This window comes from Acartia tonsa, chromosome 15 (assembly GCF_053477335.1).
Source record: "Acartia tonsa isolate MP-2025a chromosome 15, ASM5347733v1, whole genome shotgun sequence".
NCBI classification, from domain to species: domain Eukaryota; kingdom Metazoa; phylum Arthropoda; class Copepoda; order Calanoida; family Acartiidae; genus Acartia; species Acartia tonsa.
The window spans coordinates 22,665,337-22,687,050 of record NC_137274.1 but is presented as its reverse complement, the minus strand read 5'-3'; the positions used below and the strand labels follow the sequence as shown (position 1 = coordinate 22,687,050).

Below are 21,714 nucleotides of genomic sequence, written 5' to 3'. Positions count from 1 at the left end.
GTGATTCCTGTAGTAGTTAGGTACGATTTAGAAAGCGTAGCAACTCTATAATCGTTACCAGTGTGTCCGTACGTCCATTTTAAACAAGTTAATTTTTTAACTTTTTTAACAACAATTTTCTATGTGATAAAATCATCCAATTGATCTGAGTTTTGGATTACTGATTCCTATTACAATAAGGTACAATATTTTGAGCGAAGCATCTCTATAATCAAGTCCTAAAAATGTCATTATCTCCTTCTGTATTTAAGAAGTTTTGCAACAAATTTACGTATAATTTTGTCAAAACTTATATATTCATATTTTTTCATATATTTAGTTCTGACACTCTACAAGAGTTAATGTTCGCCTGTAGTATCGTTTCAGATCTTCGCTTTTATGGATGTTGTAATCCTTGTTTTTTTTTCTTCAAAAGTTAGGTATAGTCCCTTACGTGGCAACTCCTCTTAAGTGGCGTTTCGTTGTATTTTCACAGTAGCTTTCCAGTAATCACCTAACCCAACTTAACCTAACCTAACCCATAATAACCTATCAAAAGCTACTGTGAAAATACGACGGAAGGCGTTGCCACAAAAGGGACTATACTCAAATAGTATTTTGAAGCATAGCCGATAGACAGACGGACAAAACAATGTATATGGTAGATGGGCATATGTCATAGGAATCTTCACTAAAAAATTCAGCTGTCTATCTTCAATAAAAACCTGCCATAAAGCAGTCCAACCGCCATGGATGTTTTATACTTAATTATGCTCCATATTGATGGGAATATTGACAAGAACTTTCAGCCTTTTATCTTTTATAGGAGCCAAGAAAATCAGTTTTGAAAAATAAAAGCGGCTTAAAAGCAGTCTGATCGCCATGGATGTTTTATACTTAATTATGCTTCATATGGATGGGAATGTTGACAAGAAGTTTCGGCCTTCTGTCTTTTATGGGAGCCGAGAAAATCATGTTTCCCCACATACAGACGGACATTTCTAATTAAAGAGTAGCTTTGCTACAAAAAATGTATGATTTTTTATTAATGCCTTGTTTTGATGTCTTCCTCTAAAGTTAAAATATTTTACTTAGAAAGTTAAAAACTGTTTTTTTTTAAACAAAAATATCATTGATCTAAAGGGATAAGACAATGGCCGAGAAATTGATGTATTTCACCTATGATGATCCACAAAATTACCCCTTGTGTTGATTAAAATTAGTGGGCGAGATGTTTGAATCAACTTATTAAAATTCACTAAGCTCCCCAAAGTTGTTAAGGCAAGAAAAAGAAAACGTTATTATAGGAGTTTGGGGACTAGTGTAATAAACAGTCCAATGTCCCCATTCTCAGCAAAAATTACATTGAAATCTAAAAGTGTAAATATGACTGAAACAATTTGTAATGTCTGAATAAATATGTAAAATTCATATTTTATTTTGGGTTTTAGTCAAATGCGCTTATTAAGTCAAAGTTTTCTTAATAATAACCAATTGTAAATAAATATGAAATGGTCCATAAATAAGAACAGAGGTGGATTCTTAATAAAATTTTTGGCTCACTGCCTTACTAAATTAGGTGAGATTCGCTAAATAATTTTGTTAAAAATCCTCTAAAATTGCATAAAAAATCTACAAAAATTAAACAAAATCTAATTTAGTAAGGCATTGCGCCAAAAAGTTAGACTTAATAAGAGCATCCTAACTTTACAGAATTAAGCGAAAATATTATTCTTTTTATTTAAATTTTTTTCTAAACTTTTAAGTAAAAAACCTGAAGTTAAGCTTTCATAATTAATATTTTCCAATTGAATTTGTTTGTGATCATCTATTTCAAGCTTTAATTCTTCTGTAGCTAGAGGAATGTCATCTTGGTTATGATTCTCATGTTCATTATTATTAACATATTGATTATGATTTTCAGTGTTATCTTTCAGTTCGGGTTCAATTTGTTTGTTATCATTTATTTCAAGCTTTAATTCTTCTGTAGCTAGAGGAATGTCATCTTGGCTAGGATTCTCCTTCTCGTGATTATAGCCATGTTGATTATGATTTTCAGTGTTATCTTCAGTTATCTAAAGGGATAAGACAATGACGGATAAATTGATGTACATCTCCAATGATAATACACAAAATAAACCCTTCTGTTGATTGAAGATATTGGTAAAAACGTTTGGACACTTAAATTGATAAACCAACTAATCAAAAATTAATGAACGTCCACAAAGTTTTTAAGTCAACGAATAAGAAAACGTTATTATAAAAGTTTGGGGACTAGTGTAATAAACAGCCCATTGTTTTTTCCTCTCCCTGGATTTGGTTGTTGCAGGATTGATGTCTATCCATTTCTTCTAACTGAGAGGGAAAGTTTTATTATAATGGTAGAAATTAGTGGTAGAAATGTTTGGACACTCAATTTTATTAACACATCAAGAATCTTTGCCTGAAGATAGCCTATAGCCTATAAGGATAGGATAAACCAAGCAAGGATCTAAAGGGATAAGACAATGGCTAATAATTGATGTACATCCCCAATGATGATACACAAAAATTCCCCGTCTGTAGATAACAATTAGATAATGTTTGGACACTCAATTAAATTAATCAACCAATCAAATTTCAATTAAAAGGGGTGGGAAAGAAGGGGGAGAAAAGGGGAAGGGGGTTGTAGGGGAAATTTTCCTTAAAAGTTGTATGTTGTCTATGATCGACTTTTAATAAACAAATTTGATGAAAATTTTAAATGATCATCTCATAACTTTTATAAAAATTCTTATATATATTATTTATAATATTTTCCTGATACATTGCCTCCATCCAGTAGGGTATACTTTCACTATATAATAGCATTAACCTATATTGATTAGGGGCTCATTGGTGCTACGGTGATGAGAGTTCAATTCTCCGTGTGTTGACTCGAATTTCTCATTCGCACTAATAATCACGCAACTTCCCCTTATTGCGTAATACGGGTATTTTTTAGTAAGTTTAGTAACACACTGTGCTACGGTGATGAGAGTTCAATTCTCTGTGTGTTGACTCGAATTTCTCATTCGCAATAATAATCACGCAACTTCCCCTGGTTGTGTAAGAAGGGGATTAATGAGTAAGTTTGGTAATACACTGTGCTACGGTCTTGAGAGTTCAAGTTCAATTCTCGGTGTGTTGACTTGAATTTCTCATTCGCAATAATAATCATGCAACTTCCCCTGATTGCGTAATACGGGGATTTTTGAGTAAGTTTAGTAACACACTGTGCTATGGTCATGAGAGTTCAAGTTTTAATTAAATATATGTCTGGAGGTTTTAACTATAAATTTTAAGGGGTTAAGATTAATTGGGAATGGTAACTTTTTTATTTTTTATTTTATATTAGGCACTTTTATCTACAGCAGGTGGGTGGAATTTTAAAGTACAGTTCAATGTTTTGAAGTCCTGTGACCTTACCTTACCCCCTCATTTACCTCAAGCGTCAGGTCCAGTAATCAAGAAAAACCAAGAAGTTCCTATCTCCCCTCCATTTCTGTCAAAACACCCAAGGTATTAGATTATGTAACATCAAACAGACAACCAACTTTTTTGATTGAACAAAAGTGCATGGAAATAAGGTGCATCTGTTTTGAGCCAAGGCATTACCCCTAATCTAATAAAAAGCATTTTTAACATCTTAAGTTATGGCGCAGTGTTGCACCAAGATTCAAACCCACCTCTCCCACTAAAGATGCGCAATTGGATGCTCTACGCTTTTAGAAAAATTCGGGAATAATCACAAATATCCTGCCTGGAACAATTAATTGAGGTAGATACAGGGTAATTATGTTGTTTATCATCATTACAATTATTTGAGGTAGCATTGTTTTTGTCATTGAAATTGTTACTATCACCATCAGAGGTTGGAGAATGTGATAATTTTGTAGAGGAGTCAGGAATTGAACCCTGTGGAACACCACACTTTTAACAATGATTTTTATTTCTTTTTTTGAGGGAATTGCCAATGGATATCAACAAAATAGTCCTCCTAAAGATCGGTCTTAATCTTATAAGTTTTAATATTAATATATGCGGAATGCTGTCTTTAATACGATGCAACAAATAACTATTAAGAGTGTGATGTCCTACTTCTTCTCCTGAAGGTCCATATACAAGACTTGTCACCCCTACAGTAGATGTCACTTTAAACCACTTTGGAGAAATTGAATACGTCGGGGTCAAATTACAAATTGCATAGAGGCAGGATCCAGCGCAAACATAATTTGAAAATGTTTTTATACAAAGTGCATGGATTATTAAACAATAACATTATGAACATATGGTAATATAAAAGGAATAGTAGCTTTCACAATATTGCGTAAAGTTGTGAGTAAAATTCCAGTCAAAGGCGCTTATTAGGTCAAACTGTTTTTAACTTTGGGATTAATTATACTATGCGTTTCGTAAACATTAAGAACAGTTAGACTTAATAAGCACATTTGACTGGAAGCTTGCTCACAACTTTACGCAATATTGTGAAAGCTACTATTCCCTTTATATTACCGCATGTTCATAATGTTATTGTTTTATAATCCACTTTGTACTAAAAAAATTGCAAATTATGTTTTCGTTGGATCCTGCCTCTAGGCAACATAATATAAAATTTCTTGTTTATTGATATAAAAAATCTGTAAAAATTATATATCTATGTGTAAATATTCTGATTCTCTCATTGTCTTTAATTTGTTGTCTATATCAATATTTTTAAATTAGTCCTTTGACCTAGAGCTTTAGTGAAATTCCTGAGCGCTTTCACTTAAAGTACCCTATTGAGCACTAATAACCTCCCCCCCCCCCCTACCTATTTTTAACATAAGAGGAGGGGACGGGTTGTAGTTTTCATTTGTTTGCTTTAATAATTCAGGTTAGGTTAGGTTATATTGGATATCCTTGATAGTACCCTAGGGTTAGGAACTTGCAAAATTAGGAGTCCCATAAGGGATTTGTTATAGGGGCAAGAAAAAACCCCTAGCTATGTATTTCAAAAAAAGGGAGGAGCAAGATTTCTCTAATAAAGCGAAACCTGTAGTGGGCTAAAATATTGATTTACCCTTTCATCGTATTGGATGAAAAGGCCTGACCAATAAATGACAGGGGAAAGGGCAAGTAAAATTGAAACAACACAATATCCACGTACATATATTCTACATTCATTGTCCGAATCTCTTGATGAATGTTATCAGCCAAAGTGGTATCTTCCTTGAATAAGTCGAGAAAATCTTCTACTCGCTCGTGAACTTCTATCATTAATATTGCTGCTGGTGCTAGATCCTTTGTGGCGTAGCCTCACTCTTCCAACATTATAGCATTACAGCCCAGAGAGAGGGAGAGAGAGACAGACAAACAGACAGACAGACAGACACACAGACAGACACACAGACACACAGACAGAAAGACAGACAGACACACAGACAGAAAGACAGACAGACACACAGACAGAAAGACAGACAGACAGACACACAGACAGAAAGACAGACAGACAGATAGACAGATAGACAGATAGACAGATAGACAGATAGACAGATAGACAGATAGACAGATAGACAGATAGACAGATAGACAGATAGACAGATAGACAGAAAGACAGATAGACAGATAGACAGATAGACAGATAGACAGATAGACAGATAGACAGATAGACAGATAGACAGATAGACAGATAGACAGACAGACAGACAGAAAGACAGACACACAGACAGAAAGACAGATAGACAGACAGAGAGAGAGAGAGACAGAGAGGAGAGACAGTGGCCGGATAAAATGATAATAAACAAAATTACCCCTTTTGTAGATAGTTTAATCACTCAACTTAATGATCCAACTAATCAAGTTCTTTATAAGTCCTTAAAGTTATAAGACAACGAATAAGAAAACGTTATTATAAAACTAGTATTATAAACAGCCCAACCTCCCCTCTCTTAAATTATTAAGAAATGGGCGAATAATTATTTATCGTATCGTATTATAGACAGCATTCTGTGGATATTAAAATGAACAAGGATGACAACATCCATAAGTAGCGAAGCACAAAAAATCGTAGATGGGAATACGTACAGGTAGATTTAAAAGGTTTTTACTAAAATCAAGAATAGATTTATTGGATAAGATAAATATGAAACCTTGTTTTATTTTGTATGATGACGATGGTCAAAGTAAATTATATTAAAGATGCTCATAACAATGGGAAAAATTATTTTGATATCCCATAAAAGTTTGAAAATTGGATCAAAATAAACAAAGATCTTGGGAAATATGTAAAACATATAAAAATAGCCAAAAACCTGATAAAAGGCAGTCTGGCCGCCATGGTTGTTTTCTTGAAACGACAAAAAATTAAATTTTTAAATCCTTAAAAACTTTAAAAATTTGGAAAATCGGACCATATACACTGAAGATATGGAAAAAAGTGTTAAATATAATTATAAATAGCCTAAAACCTGCCAAAAAGGCAGTCTTGCCGTCATGGTTATTTCCTTTAAAGATGGGAAATTTAATTTTGATATCTACAACTGAAAAATTTTGAAAATCGGACTATAAACACTGAAGATATGGAGAAATATGTTAAAAATATAAAAAAAAAACAGCCTAAAACCTGCTGAAAAGGCAGTCTGGCCGTCATGGTTGTCTTCTTTAAAAGACGGGAAATTTAATTTTGATATCTTTAACTGAAAAAATTTTGAAAATCGGACCATACACTGAAGATATGGAGAAAAATGTGAAAAATATAAAAATAGCCTAAAACCTGCTAAAAAGGCAGTCTGGCCTTCATGATTGTTTCTTTAAACGACAGGAAATTTAATTTTGATATCTGTAACTGAAAAAATTTTGAAAATCGGACCATAAACACTGAAGATATGGAGAAAAATGTGAAAAATATAAAAATAGCCTAAAACCTGCTAAAAATCGGTCCGACCGCAAATGATGTTTTATAGTCAATTGTGCTCCTTAATAATAGGAATGTTGTCAAAAAATTTCAGCATTCTATCTTTTATAGGAGCTGAGTAAATCCCATTTCCCCCATAGCGTTACGGACTGACGGACTGACTGACGGACTGACTGACGGACGGACGGACGGACAAAGTGAATTATAGAGTAGCTTCGCTACTAAAAATTATAAGCTTATCACCAGATTTGTTAGGCCCGCGGGGCCGAAGGCCCAAGCTAACAAAACTTGTATTAATTTTATGATTTTATTTAAACATTTGTGGAAATTTGTCTGTAATACGATGCTATATATGATTATTTAGTATGGATGAGAACTGGTTCTAATCCAGCGGATATTAATTGGTTTCAAAGTCATACTGAAAATATATTTCTCATTGTATGTGTTTTATATTCGTATCGTATTATAGACAGCTTTCCGCAGATATTATGCGGATAGTATGGCTGAAAACCGGTTCTAATACAGCGGATATTAATCGGTTTCGAAGCCATACTGAAATAATGGTACTCAATAATATGATTATGGGATTGAGCATAAATTAAAAGGTGCAGTGTCTTTGAACACTGAAAACCCCCATCCCCTTATTTTTTTAAAATATGGGGGGAGGGGTTGTTATTTTTCTGCACAACCTAACCTAGAGTAAACTACTTCTCCCCTTACTTAAAAACCAGCGGCTACGACCCTAGAGGCCTCTAGTGGCACTTAAATTTTTTTTTAAATATGTAACCTTTCTATGTTGCGTTCAAGTCTCTGCGTAAAAAAATGTGATTTATCTTGGGAAGGTGGTGGTACCCTCCCCCAAAATAGTTATAAACCTTCCTGGGACCTATAAGATGAACCCGATCGGTTCAGCGGTTAGCGAGATCCTTCGGTACACACAAACAGACATCCTGTTACTTTCTTATAATGAAGAGGGGGGTTTGAGTGCTTGAGAGGCAGTTTGAAGGAAAACTCCGCCAATTAAGATTCACTAACACTCCTTAATTTCTTTTAAGATGAATGCAGGGAGAGAGAGAGGGGACATTGGGCTTTTTTTATTACACTAGTCCCCAAAGTTTTATAATAAAGTTTTCTTATTCGTTGGATTAACAACTTTGGGAACTTTAACTGAATTTTGATTGGTTGGTTTATTAAGTTGAATGTTCAACCACTAATTATAGTCTACAGAAAGAGTAATTTTGTGTATCATAATTAGGGATGTACATCAATTTATCGGCCATTGTCTTATCCCTGGAATACTGTAGTATATCCTATTCATAAAAGAAATTGAACATCTTCTCTAGAACTCACTTTGTCCGTTTGTCTATTTATTTTTGTTCTTTACTACTTATGGATGTTGTCATCCTTGTTAATTTTCACATTACTTTAGTATATCAGGGATCTAAAGGGATAAGACAATGGCCGATAAATTGATGTAATTTCCAATGATACACAAAATTAACCCTTCTATAGATTACAATTAGTGGCTTATACGTTTGGACACTCTACTTAATGAAATAACCAATTAAAATTCAATAAAGTTCCCCAAAGTTGGTAAGCCATTAAATCATAAAACTTTGGCAACTAGTGTAATAAACTGCCCGATTTCCCCTCCCTCCTTGCTAATTTATACATCCCCCCTTTCCTCTATGCCTCCCCCCATAAACATATTTATTTTTGGGGTAAAAAAATACTATTGAGAGGGGGGACAAATGACTAATAATGGGCGATTTTTATTGATAGTTTCAAAAGTTTTTTTTATGGGGGGGGGGAAGGGTTGAAATATCCCCAATACAAGTTAATGAGAGTACAAAAAAATTGTTTTTAAGGGGGACATCTAATATATTTCCAAAAAATTTGAAGGGATGTAACATCTTGAAGAACCAAATAGGAAGCTATATGAATTAGTTAGGGTAGATTTAGGCTATTTTTCTCACCTACACCCCCCCCCCCCCCATAAGGTTATTCTTATTAAAATCATGAATCATATAGGAAGCTATATACTTAGGGTAGATTTAGGCTTTTTTTTTAACCCCCCCCCCCCCTTTCATAAGGAGATTTTTGTTAAAATCTTGATGAATCGAATATGAAAATAAATAAATTACTTAGGGTAGATTTAGGCTATTTTTCTCACCTACCCCCCCCCCCCCCTATAAGGAGATTTTTACTAAAATCTTGATAAATCGAATAGGAAGCTATATAAATTACTTATGGTAGATTTAGGCTATTTTTCTATCCCCCCCCTCCCCCATAAAGAGATTTTTACTAAAACTCTTGATAAATCGAATAGGAAGCTATATAAATTACTTAGGGTAGATTTAGGCTATTTTTCTCACCTATCCCCCTCCTCCCCCCCAAGGGTCTATGGATGGGTGGATGAAGCTATCTGAGCATATATAAGGTAACACCCAAATTTGCCTTTTATGTCTATTTCCCTTGAAACATGGAGATTGAATGGGCTTATAAAGGAACTATTTGAGTATCTTACATGGAAAAAGGTTTAATTGGTAAGTAAGCATTTTTGACTGAGTTTTGGCCAAATAATGATGAAACATATAATAAGTTAACAGACTTTATCAATGCTATAATGTACCCTGAACTAGATGCTTCATTCGCTTTCAATAGATCACTAAATGTTTCTTCGGAGACAAAATTTCTGATACAATAATTTGGGTTGTGGTATGGGTACAGAGAAAAAGTTGCTCAAGAAATCAGCATGTGATGTCATAAAAATGAGGGAGATGAGAGGAGAAGTGGGATAGAAAACCCCTAAAAAAGAGATGGATAATCCCTCATTTTTATAGATTTAATTAAGTATTTCTATACATATTAGGTTAGGTTAGGATGTGACTGTAAAAATAAGCCCCCCGTATGAGTCATGCATTTAAAAAACCTACAAGATGATCTAAGAGAGGTTAGGTTAGGTTAAGTGTCCACTCTGACGTTTGTCCACTCCAACATTTGGAACTCCCGAAAAAGTCCCACATTTATTTATATTACAAGTATTTAATATTCTAGTAATATGTTGATTTTGATTTCTTGATTTAAAGTTTTCTTATAAAATTTCAACCAAACCAAACCTAACAGCTGACTCAAGTGAGAGCATTGGTCGTAACACATTTGTCGTCTTTTCTACAGGATTTGATTTTACAGCTGTTATTGCTAAATCTAATTCATTTGTCGTCGTTGATGGCAAATATTTTCTAGATATTGATGAATTTTCTACATTTGATGTCTTTGATGTTGTCGTTGTAATTGAATTTAAAGAGTTATTTCTTTGAGCGCTTGAATTTTCCAAACTAGATATTATGTTTTATAAATATATCTGTAATACAAAGTATGGTGATTTCCCGTAAAGTGCCTAGCAAGCCAAGAAAACAACCCACCCTCATCCTTAATACATTGAAAAGGAGTCGGGCGGTCTAGTTTCTAGTCTTTACATGCCCAACTGTTAATATAAATATAACAACTTGGTTTCACATGCCCAGCTGTAAATTTACATAGTACAGCTTGGTTTCACATGCCCAACTGCAAATATAAATATTATAGCTTAGTTTCATATGCCCAACTGTAAATATATATATAACAGCTCAGTTTCACATGCCCAACTGTAAATATACATATTACAGCTTAGTTTCAGATGCCCAACTACAAATAAACATATTACAACCTGGTTTCACATGCCCAACTATAAATTTACATAGTACAGCTTGGTTTCACATGCCCAACTGTAAATATAAATATTGCAACCTGGTTTCACATGCCCAACTGTATAATATGAATCTAAGTTTGTTTGTTCGGAAAACACAAATACAATTATTTGTTTGTTTTGCAGTTCTGTATATCAAATTGGTAGTTTGACACACTATGTTCATAGACAAAGTAAGTTAATTCAACACTCTGTAATTTTGTTACGCACATTATGCTCAAGTAGAAAAAGTGTTAGTTGTACACGCTGTGCTTCTGGTCAAAGAAAGTTAGTTACACATGCTATCTTCATAGACAAAGAAAGTTAATTCAACACTCTGTACTTTAGGAAATTTAGTTACACACATTATGCTCAAGGCAAAGAAAGATAGCTCTATACACTATTTTCATGGTCTAACAATATGATTTCAAAACATGCTTCTTAGAAGAATGTTAATTATCGCACTAAGCTCATGCTCTAAGAAAGCTAACACACTTTGCTTTTACAGAATGTAAGTTAGTTCAATAAACTATGCTCATGGACAAAAAGTTAGGTGTACACACTGTACTTTAGGACATAGAAATTGATTTATTAACAATATGTTCATAGTCAAATAAAGTCATTTCCACACTATGTGCCAATGGACAAAGAAAGTTATTTACGCACATCATGCTCAAGGGCAAAGAAAGTTGGTACAAAAAAATTATATGCTCATGTATCAAGAATATGATTTTAACACATTGTTCTAAAAGAAATGTTAGTTATCATAAAGTTAACACACTGTGCTTTAAAAAAAAGTAAGTTAAATCAATACACTATTGCTATTGGACAAATAAAGTTAGATGTACACACTGTACTTTAGGACATAGTAATTAATTCACAATATTTTCATAGTCAAATAAAGTCATTTCCACACTATGTGCCAATAGACAAAGAAAGTTATTTATGCACATCATACTCAAGGGCAAAGAAAGTTGGTACAAAACATTATGTGCTCATGTACCAAGAATATGATTTCAACACTCTGTCCTAAGAAAAATGTTAAATATCTCACTAATTAACCTCATGGACAAAGTAAGTTAACACACTGTGCTCCTACATACAGTAATTTAACAATGGTACTTATCACACTAAGCTCATGCTCTAAGAAAGCTAAAACACAGTGCTTTTACAGAATGTAAGTTAGTTCAATAAACTATGCTAATGGACAAAAAGTTAGGTGTACACACTGTACTTTAGGACATAGTAATTAATTCACAATATGTTCATAGTCAAATAAAGTTAGTTCCACACTATGTGCTATTGAACAAACAAAGTTATTTACACAAATAATGTTCAAAGACAAAGAAAGTTAATAACGCTTTGTACTTTATTATGCACATTATGCTTAAGGGCAAAGAAAGTTGGTATAAAACATTATGTTCATGTACCAAGAATATGATTTTAACACTCTGTCCTAAGAAAAATGTTAAATATCTCACTAATTAACCTCATGGACAAAGTAAGTTAACACACTGTGCTCCTACATACAGTAATTTAACAATGTTACTTATCACACTAAGCTCATGGTCTAAGAAAGTTAACACACAGTGCTTTTACAGAATGTAAGTTAGTTTAATAAACTGTGCTATTGGACAAAAAGTTAGGTGTACACACACTGTACTTTAGGACATAGAAATTTATTTATTCACAATATGTTCATAGTCAAATAAAGTTAGTTCCACTCTATGTGCTATTGAACAAACAAAGTTATTTACACAAATAATGTTCAAAGACAAAGAAAGTTAATAACGCTTTGTACTTTATTATGCACATTATGCTCATGGGCAAAGAAAGTTGGTACAAAATAGTATATGCTCATGTACCAAGAATATGATTTTAACACACTGTCCTAAGAAAAATGTTAAATATCTCACTAATAAACCTCATGGACTAAAAAAATTAAAACACTGTGCTCTTATATAAAGAAAGTTCAATGCACTGTTCTCAAAGAAAAAGAGAGTTAGTTCCAAACACTTTGCTTATGACTTAAGTAAGTTAATTCAACACTCTGCGCTAATGAACAAAAAAGTTTGGTGTACGCACTGTACTTTAGGACATAGTAATTAATTCACAATATGTTCATAGTCAAATAAAGTTAGTTTCACGCTATGTGCTATTGAACAAAGAAAGTTATTAACGCACTTTATGCTCAAGGGCAAAGAAAGTTGGTACCAATCATTATGTTCATGTACCAAGATATGATTTTAACACATTGTTCTAAAAAGAATGTTAGTTATCACACTAAGCTCATGGTCTAAGAAAGTTAACACACAGTGCTTTTACAGAATGTAAGTTAGTTCAATATACTGTGCTATTGGACAAAGAAAGTTAGGTGTACACACTGTACTTTAGAACATAGAAATTGATTTATTAACAATATATTCATAGTCAAATAAAGTTAGTTCCACTCTATATGCTATTGAACAAACAAAGTTATTTACGCACATTATGCTCAAGGGCAAAGAAAGTTGGTACAAAATAGTATATGCTCATGTACCAAGAATATGATTTCAAAACTTTTGTCCTAAAATGAATATCACACTAAACTCATGGTCTAAGAAAGTTAACACACTGTGTTCCTACAGGGCATTATGCTGAACTGTACTTCATTATCTGATTAAACAAAAATCCAAACTTATCCTTCTTGCGAGATATTCATTTTTTGGAATTAAATACAAATATTTTACACTGCTATGAATGATTTTTTCTATAAAATTTACTCTCTTTGTATAAGAATATATACAGTGTGTTTTTTTTTATGAGAACTTTTTTGAAAGCAATTTTACCCCACTTATAGTTATCAGAATTTAATGATTAATGGCTTATTTTCTTCGTTTTTTAAGGGAAATTATGAAACAACCAAAAAAAATTACAGTTTTTGTTGAAAAAGTACAGTAAAGTTGAAAATTAAAAACTTAGGTGTCAACATCTAAAAATGGTTTTAGCGCATTTTTCTTATGTTCAAATATTCTACCTTTTGCAAAATGGCTGCAAAACGCTTCAAAGTTGAGATATAGAGCTATAAATTTATACAGATACTATTGGGGACATGTACTAGAATAGGTCAAAGTTTTAAGGCCATATCTCAATCAGGGAGAAAGTACTGGCCCCCCAAAGTCGACTACTGAAAATCCAATTTTGAGCATAAGAAAAATGCGCTAAAACCATTTTTAGATGTTGTCACCTAAGTTTTTAATTTTCAACTTTACTGTACTTTTTCAACAAAAACTGTAATTTTTTTTGGTTGTTTCATAATTTCCCTTAAAAAACGAAGAAAATAAGCCATTAATCATTAAATTCTGATAACTATAAGTGGGGTAAAATTGCTTTCAAAAAAGTTCTCATAAAAAAAACACACTGTATATCGGCTACACTGTTAGGGGTACTTGAGGAGGGAGGGTTGGAGGTGTCCCACTCCCCAAGAAAAAGCTTAAAACCATTACAGGACCAGTAGGTATATTTGCTGGAGAGTAAAGCCCAATCGGTTCAGTGGTTACTGAGATCTTAAGCTTCAGACAGACATACAGAGAGACGGACAAACAAACATTGCTCAAATTTGTATTATAGATGCACATATAAAACAACCTTTTAACTGAAAATTGTTTCGGATACAAATTTGGTTTGCCAACATTCGTCTCTAGGTTTGGTTTGGTAATTGGTTCTGATGTTTGGTTTGGTTTGGCACTATTAGACTCTTGACTAGTTGGTTTGCTTGATAAAGAATGGTTTACTCTAAGACAGAACATTTATTCTCAAATTAAGTTTTATTAACTTCCATAAATTTTGTCTACCACTTCATACCAATCAGTTTAAAAGATCAGGTTCAATAACCTATAAAACACTAATGAGAGCCAAAGCCTTTCCTTTTCTGTCCAAACACACGGGGTATTAGGTTATGTAACACCCATCAGACAACCAAAACTTTAGAAGTAAATTCTTACCGCATGTTCATAATGTTATTATTTTAAAATCTACTTAGTACTAAAAGAATTGCACATAGTGTTTGACGAATTTTATATTAATAGTGGCGACGACCCCTAGATACTTGAAATTAAAAAAAAACATTAATTTACTATTAATTTATTACTTTATTAATGACTACTTAGGTCCAAGCCCTAAGAAACTATGGCTATTCAATCAATCAATCAACTAATTCGAGGGGAAGGGTAGGGGTGGTTAACACTGGAATTACTGAAAGTGTCATGTGTGACGTCATAAAAAATACACTTAATTAATCAATTAAATCAAAAACCCATTTTTTTCAACATAGATTTTTTTTTTAAAGTATAGATTTTTTTTGGGAGAAGATGTATTTTTTTCTAGGGGCGATTTCTCTTGGTAGGGTGATAGTACCCTCCCCCAAAACAGTTATAAACCTTCCCGGAACCTATGAGAAGCTTCCCTGTAAAGGAGAATCATATCGGTTCAGCGGTTAGCGAGATCCTTCAGTACAAACATACTAACACACAGACAAACAGACATCCTGTTACTTTATCATAAGGACTAGCCCAAGAAAATAGTTATAAACCTTCCCGGGACCTATGAGAAGCTTCCCTGTAAAGGAGAATCATATCGGTTCAGCGGTTAGCGAGATCCTTCAGTACAAACATACTAACACACAGACAAACAGACATCCTGTTACTTTATCATAAGGATTGGCATATTTATTGTAATGATAAAATTTAAGGTTTTGAGAATACTGGTTCGAGTCCCTGGATTTAGACGGCATAAACCAAGAGGGATCCTCATCACTGCTACTGCCATCTAGTGGGATAATTTTTAAAATTTCTTTATTTTTACTTATCTTTTAATATATAAATTAAATTAATATGATTTATGTCATTTAGACTGAAGAGGGTGCCATGTTCACCGAAATATATTTCAATAACAAAGACTTTTTCACTCAGTTAATTTATCACAAAGCTTAGGGTATGTCCGTCCGTCCATCCAGATTAGTTATTTTCCTTAAGAAGGTGTATCAACTTTTTTTTTTATAGCTAGCCGGTTCTTTTAGTAAGTAGTAGATGTAAAATTTTTCATAGAATTCAGATATGCAATCGTTTTTTTTGTAGACCTCTTATTTTTTAAGTAATTTAAGTTTTTTAAAAAAATAATTAAGTCGGTTTTAAGGTACTAAAACGCAACAAAATAAAAGAAGAAAATGGCCAGTAAGAACAAAAATAGTAATATCTTTAATTTGACACCTTACTTTTAAAATTCTGTTGAGTAATTATTGAAAAAATCTATTTTTTTAACCTCGGTTTAATAAAAACTTTAGACCTAAATATTTTCTCAAACAGACATTAAAAACATGGGTTCATATATACCTTTAGAATCAGAAAAATATTACGAATCCATTGTAAGCAAAATTGAAAAAAAGTAAAAAAATAAAAAAATTAAAAAATGGCCAATTGTATTTTTTGTTCTGGCAACACTATCGTCTTCCCTTTTTTACCCCCTCTTTACCCCCTCTATACCCCCTTCCCATTTTTATACTCAATTCAAAAGTTAAGACGTTGCCTGTACAATATAATATGACATTTTCATATAATTCCTTTTATTGTAGTTTATATACTATATTGTAAACTTTTTTTTTCAATTTTGCTTACAATGGATTCGTAATATTTTTCTGATTCTAAAGGTATATATGAACCCATATTTTTTTACTTGTGAAATGATAAAATTGAGTTCAAAGTTTTTATTCTCGTGGGTTTAAAAAAATCGATTTTTTCAATGATTACCTGACAGAATTGAAAAAGTAAGGTGTCAAATTAAAGATCTTACTATTTTTGTTCATAATGGCCATTTTCTTTCTTTTTTTTGTTGCATTTTAGTACCTTAAAATCGACTTAATTTTTTTTTTAAAACTTAAATTACTTAAAAAATAAGAGGTCTACAAAAAAACCGATTGCATATCTGAATTCTATGAAAAATTTTACATCTACTACTTACTAAAAGGACCGGCTAGCTATAAAAAAAAAGTTGATACAACTTCTTTAGACATTTTAGAATTGTCCTATCGAATACAAACTTTGCATGATGATTACTATAACACTGAAGTACAATTTAGAAAGCATTCCAGTAAGTCCATACATCCATTTAAAATTTAAATTTTTTATCTTATTCATATTTGGAATACTGATTCCTTTTACAATAAGATACAAAGCAATAAGTGAAGCATCTCTAAAATCAAGTCCTAAATATGTAAGTATGTATACAGTATCCTGTATTTAAGCAGTTTTGCAAAAATAATTTTGTTTAGACTTAACCATTTATATTCTGCTTTTTCAGTTCTGACACTCTACAAGTGTTAATGTTCGTTCGTCTTACCATTTCAGAGCTTCGCTTTTATGGATGTTGTCATCCTTGTTAAGTATACTTTGTTGGATAAAAACATCCGGTCCCTTGTCCTAAAAAGTAGCCTAGAACCTGTACAGGGCCAATATAAAGCTTTACTTAAAATTAAATTTATCCAGCTAATTTTGTATAAAAGTTCTATAAGAATAATAAAAACATTTTCCAGTATGGCTTTAAAACTGATTAATATCCGCTGGATTAGAACGGGTGCTCAGCCATACTGAAAAATCATGTATAGCATCGTATTAGAGACAATTTTCCATGAATATTAAAATGAAAATCATAAAATTAATAGCCTGTTTGTAGTAGCCCGAACCTTCGACTCCTTGGGGCTAACAAAACTGGTTTTAATCTTATATTTTTTTTTCATTTTAATATCCGTAGAAATCCGTGTATAACACAATACGATAGATAATTAATATCGCCCCCCCCCCTGACAAGTTCTTAATAAATACTCGTTAAAAAAAGTTATGTATGTTGCTTTATTCTCATTTTGTAGTAATTAATAGTTATTTCTCGCATTGTATTATAAACAGCTTTCCGCGGATATAGAATGTACAATTACATATGATCAAGACCAGAAAACTGGTTTTAATCTTATGATTGTACATTTTTTTATACTCGTAGAAAGCTGTATATAATACGATGCTAGATATAGTTTTTTCGTATGGATGAGAACCGGTTCCTACCCACCGGATTCGAATGAATACGAGAAAAGGGGGTTTTAGTATTTAAATTTAGTTTGTACAAAAGATCTCGCTAACCGCTGAACCAAAAAGGTTCTAACCGACATTAGGAGATGTTTTTTTCTATGTCTGGGGAGGTTGGTTAACCCACTTTTTTAGGGCCCCACCCGCTCAATTCAATGCCCCCCCCCCCTTAATTATAAAGAACAAGTTATAGTTATTTTTCGTATTCATTTGAACCGGTTCTTAAATTCATACGAAAAAAACTATGTCTAGCATCGCATTATATCCAGATTTCTACGAATATAGAAATGTACAATCGTAATTAATCATAATTAAATTAATCTTTTAATTGTACATTCTATATCCGCGGAAAGCTGTTTATAAAACGATGCGAGAAATAACTATTATCGCATCATATTATAGACAGCTTCCCGTGGATATTAATATGAAGATTAAAACAAGTTTGGTTAGCTCCAAAGACCCGGGCTTACAAAACTGGTTTTAATTTTGTTATTTATATTTTAATATTCGTAGAAAATTGTTTGTAATACAATGCTATACATGCTTTTTCAGTGTGGCTGAGAACTGGTTCTAATCCAGCGGATATTAATCTGTTTAGAAGCTATACTGGAAATATATTTCTCCTTATCGTATTATAGACAGCTTTCCGCGGATATTATGCGGATAGTGTGGTTGAGAACTGGTTCTAATCCAGAGGATATTAATCGGTTTCTAAGCCATACTAAAATTTAATCTTACCTATATCAACAGTCAACGTATAATAATTCATTTTTAAAAATACAAATTTTTTTGAGTCTTACATTTTAAATTCTGTGAATACAAATAAATAGTTATTTATCGCATCATATTATAAACAGCTTTCCGAGGATATAAAGATGTTCAATTATATTAATACTAGCGGCTACACCCCATCCCCCCCCCCCCTAGAAGCCTCTAGGGGCACTTAAGGTAGGAGGGGGAAAAATCGACCTCTTCCCATTTTAAATTTGTGTTCAAGAGAAATTTTTTTTAGGGGAGGGGGAGGTGGGGGAAGACACCCTCCTCAAAAATATTTTAAAACCTTCTTAGGACCTGTAAGAAGCTTCACTGTAAAGGAAAACAATATCGGTTAGCGACAGACAAAAAATGCTTAATACTTTATATAATAGGAAAACCAGTTTATTTAGCTCGAGATGCCGAAGGCACGGGCTAAAAAACTGTTTTAATCTTTTGATTGTACATTTTTTTATATTCGTAGAAAGCTGGATATAATACGATGCTAGAAATAGTTTTTTCGTATGGATGAGAACCGGTTCCTATCCACCGGATTCGAATGAATACAAGAAAAGCATTTAAAGTGCCACTAGAGGCCTCTAGGGGCGTAGCCGCTTGTTAAAAGTAAAAGTTGAATGAAGTCAAATGCAAAATATTTGATCAAAACTTATTAAGCGGAAAATAATTTCAAAACAAGGATGACAACATCAATAAGAAGCGAAGCACAAAAAAAAACACAAGGCAGGAAACTAAAGGGATAAGACAATGGCCGATAAATTGATGTACAGCCCCGATGATGATACACACAATCACTCAGTAGATTAAAATTAGTGGTTAAAAAGTTTGAACTTTCATCTAAATCCAACCAATCAAAATTCACTAAAGTACGACCCAAAGTTGTTATTATAAAACTTTGGGGAATAGAGTAATAAATAGTCCATTGTCCCCTTTCTCTCTGTAGTCAAGGCATGTTAAAATTAGTGGTTAAAACGTTTAGACACTTAGGGGTGTTTAAAAACGGAATATCTTTTTTTAATAGTTTATTAAAAACTTTTTTGCAAATAATTTTATTCTAATATTGTTTATCATTAATGGGGACGTACAATTTATCAGCCATTGTCTTATCCCTTCAGATTTCTGATTTTTCATCAAAAAAACTGAAATTTAATACTAAAATGCAAAATTTTAAACGATAAACAAAATAGACAATTTATGTAAAAGCTAGCGGCTACGCCCCTAGAGGCCATTCAAGAGGAAGTTTTGTGTATAATCATTGGGGATATACACCAATTGTCTTATCCCTTTAGATCCCTAAACTTAATAAACCAACCAATCAATATTCACTTTAAGAGTCCAAATATTTCAACCACAAATTGTAATCTATATAAATTGTAATTTTGTGTTTAATCATTGGGGATGTACACCAATTTAGACCATTGTCTTATCCCTTTAGATCCCTAAACGTAATGAACCAACCCATCAATATTCACTTTAAGAGTCCAAACATTTCAACCACTAATTGTAATCTACATAAGTTGTAATTTAGTGTATAATCATTGGGGATGTACACCAATTTAGACCATTGTCTTATCCCTTTAGATCCATAAACTTAATAAACCAACCCATCAATATTCACTTTAATGTCCAAACATTTCAACCACTAATTGTAATCTGCATAAGTTGTAATTTAGTGTATAATCATTGGGGATGTACACCAATTTAGACCATTGTCTTATCCCTTTAGATCCCTAAACTTAATAAATCAATATTCACTTAAGAGTCCAAACATTTCAACCACTAATATCAATCTATTTTAGAGGTAATTTTGTGTATAATCATTAGGGATGTAAAATCACTATTATATTCACAACTATTTGTATGGAATCTTTTGGGTGGGTGGGTGGTATTAACCCTCCCCTCCCCACACCGGCGAATATATACCGATGACTAAATATGAAGCGAACTAAACTAAGGCAACAGAATAGGTTGCCAACCTAGGGAGTTTTAAACTGGTACCCAAAGTTTTATACTGGTACCCAAAGTGTTATACTGGTACCCAAAGTTTTATACTGGTACCCAAAGTTTTTTATCGGTACCCAAAGTTTTATACTGGTATCTAAAGTTTTATACTGGTTCCCAAAGTTTTTACTGGTACCCAAAAGTTTTGTACTGGTACCCAAAGCTTTATACTGATACCCAAAGCTTTATACTGGTACCAAAAGTTTTATACCGGTACCCAAAGTTTTATACCCAAAGTTTTATACTGGTATCCAAAGTTTTATACTGATATCCAAAGTTTTATACTGGTACCCAAAGATCTATAATGGTACCCAAAGTTTCATCATCTTATTTGTTGAGTTAATAAATTTGGGGACGTTTATGGAATTTTGATTGGTTTGTTCTTAAGTAGCAATGTTGAAACATTTCAACCATTAATTGTAATTAACTGGTACCCAAAGCTTTATACTAGTACCCAAAGAAATAACTAATCTTGCACTCTATGTTTGCGTTGGATCCTGCCTCTAGCAACATATTCTAGTGTAAATTATTTAGTACCAATGCTTTAACTAAAACTTTGCGATATGTAAATATTCATAATATTCACTGTATTTCAATATATTGACTGAAATAAATATTTTATGTTGGTTTAAATTTTTTGAAATCTGTTGGTTTACTTCTAATTGCAAGTTCATAATGTTATTATTTTAAAAATATAGATCATGTTACTTGTAGGTTTAGCGCTTATCACATGTTACTTGTAAGTTAAGCAAACTCATCCATATTACTTGTAGGTTTAGCAATATCCCCCCTCCATTCCTTATAGAGATAATAATATAAATATAAATAGAAACAATTAAGATTAATTCGTTAGCTAAACATTTATTTGTAATGGTATTAAATAGATGCTAAAATATTATTAAATAATTACACATGATATTGAATAGCAATGAGGGTGGAGATGGATTTTTTTTAAAGCAAAGGTTTAATTTAGAAATTGGTATAAATTTCTCAGGAGAAAGAGTGGGAGGAGTTTTTCTGGTTTAATTTGGTTCGAGATAAAGGACGTTGTTTGGGGTTTTTAAGTTCTTTGGAAATGACAAAAAATCTTATTTTCAATAAAAATATAATTAACATTGTAACCTATCTAATTTTTTTTAACTCCCTTTAACATGTTTCTTGTAGGTTAAGCAACATGATCCAAAAATACTATTTGTACTAAAAAATTTGCATAT

At 32.4% G+C, this 21,714-nt stretch overlaps 1 protein-coding gene and 1 long non-coding RNA gene across 5 annotated transcripts in view; both read right to left on the bottom strand.

Moving 5' to 3' along the window:
• The window catches only part of Evi5 (ecotropic viral integration site 5), a 92,747-nt gene that overhangs the window by 40,226 nt on the left and 30,807 nt on the right, over window positions 1-21,714 (bottom strand). The gene's annotated exons all lie outside the window — the stretch shown is intronic.
• LOC145307098 (uncharacterized) lies at window positions 5,208-10,226 on the bottom strand. The gene is made up of 3 exons (XR_013875298.1): window positions 10,012-10,226; window positions 9,525-9,587; window positions 5,208-5,300 (listed from the first exon to the last, which is right to left on the bottom strand). It is a non-coding gene; the product is annotated as an uncharacterized LOC145307098 (long non-coding RNA).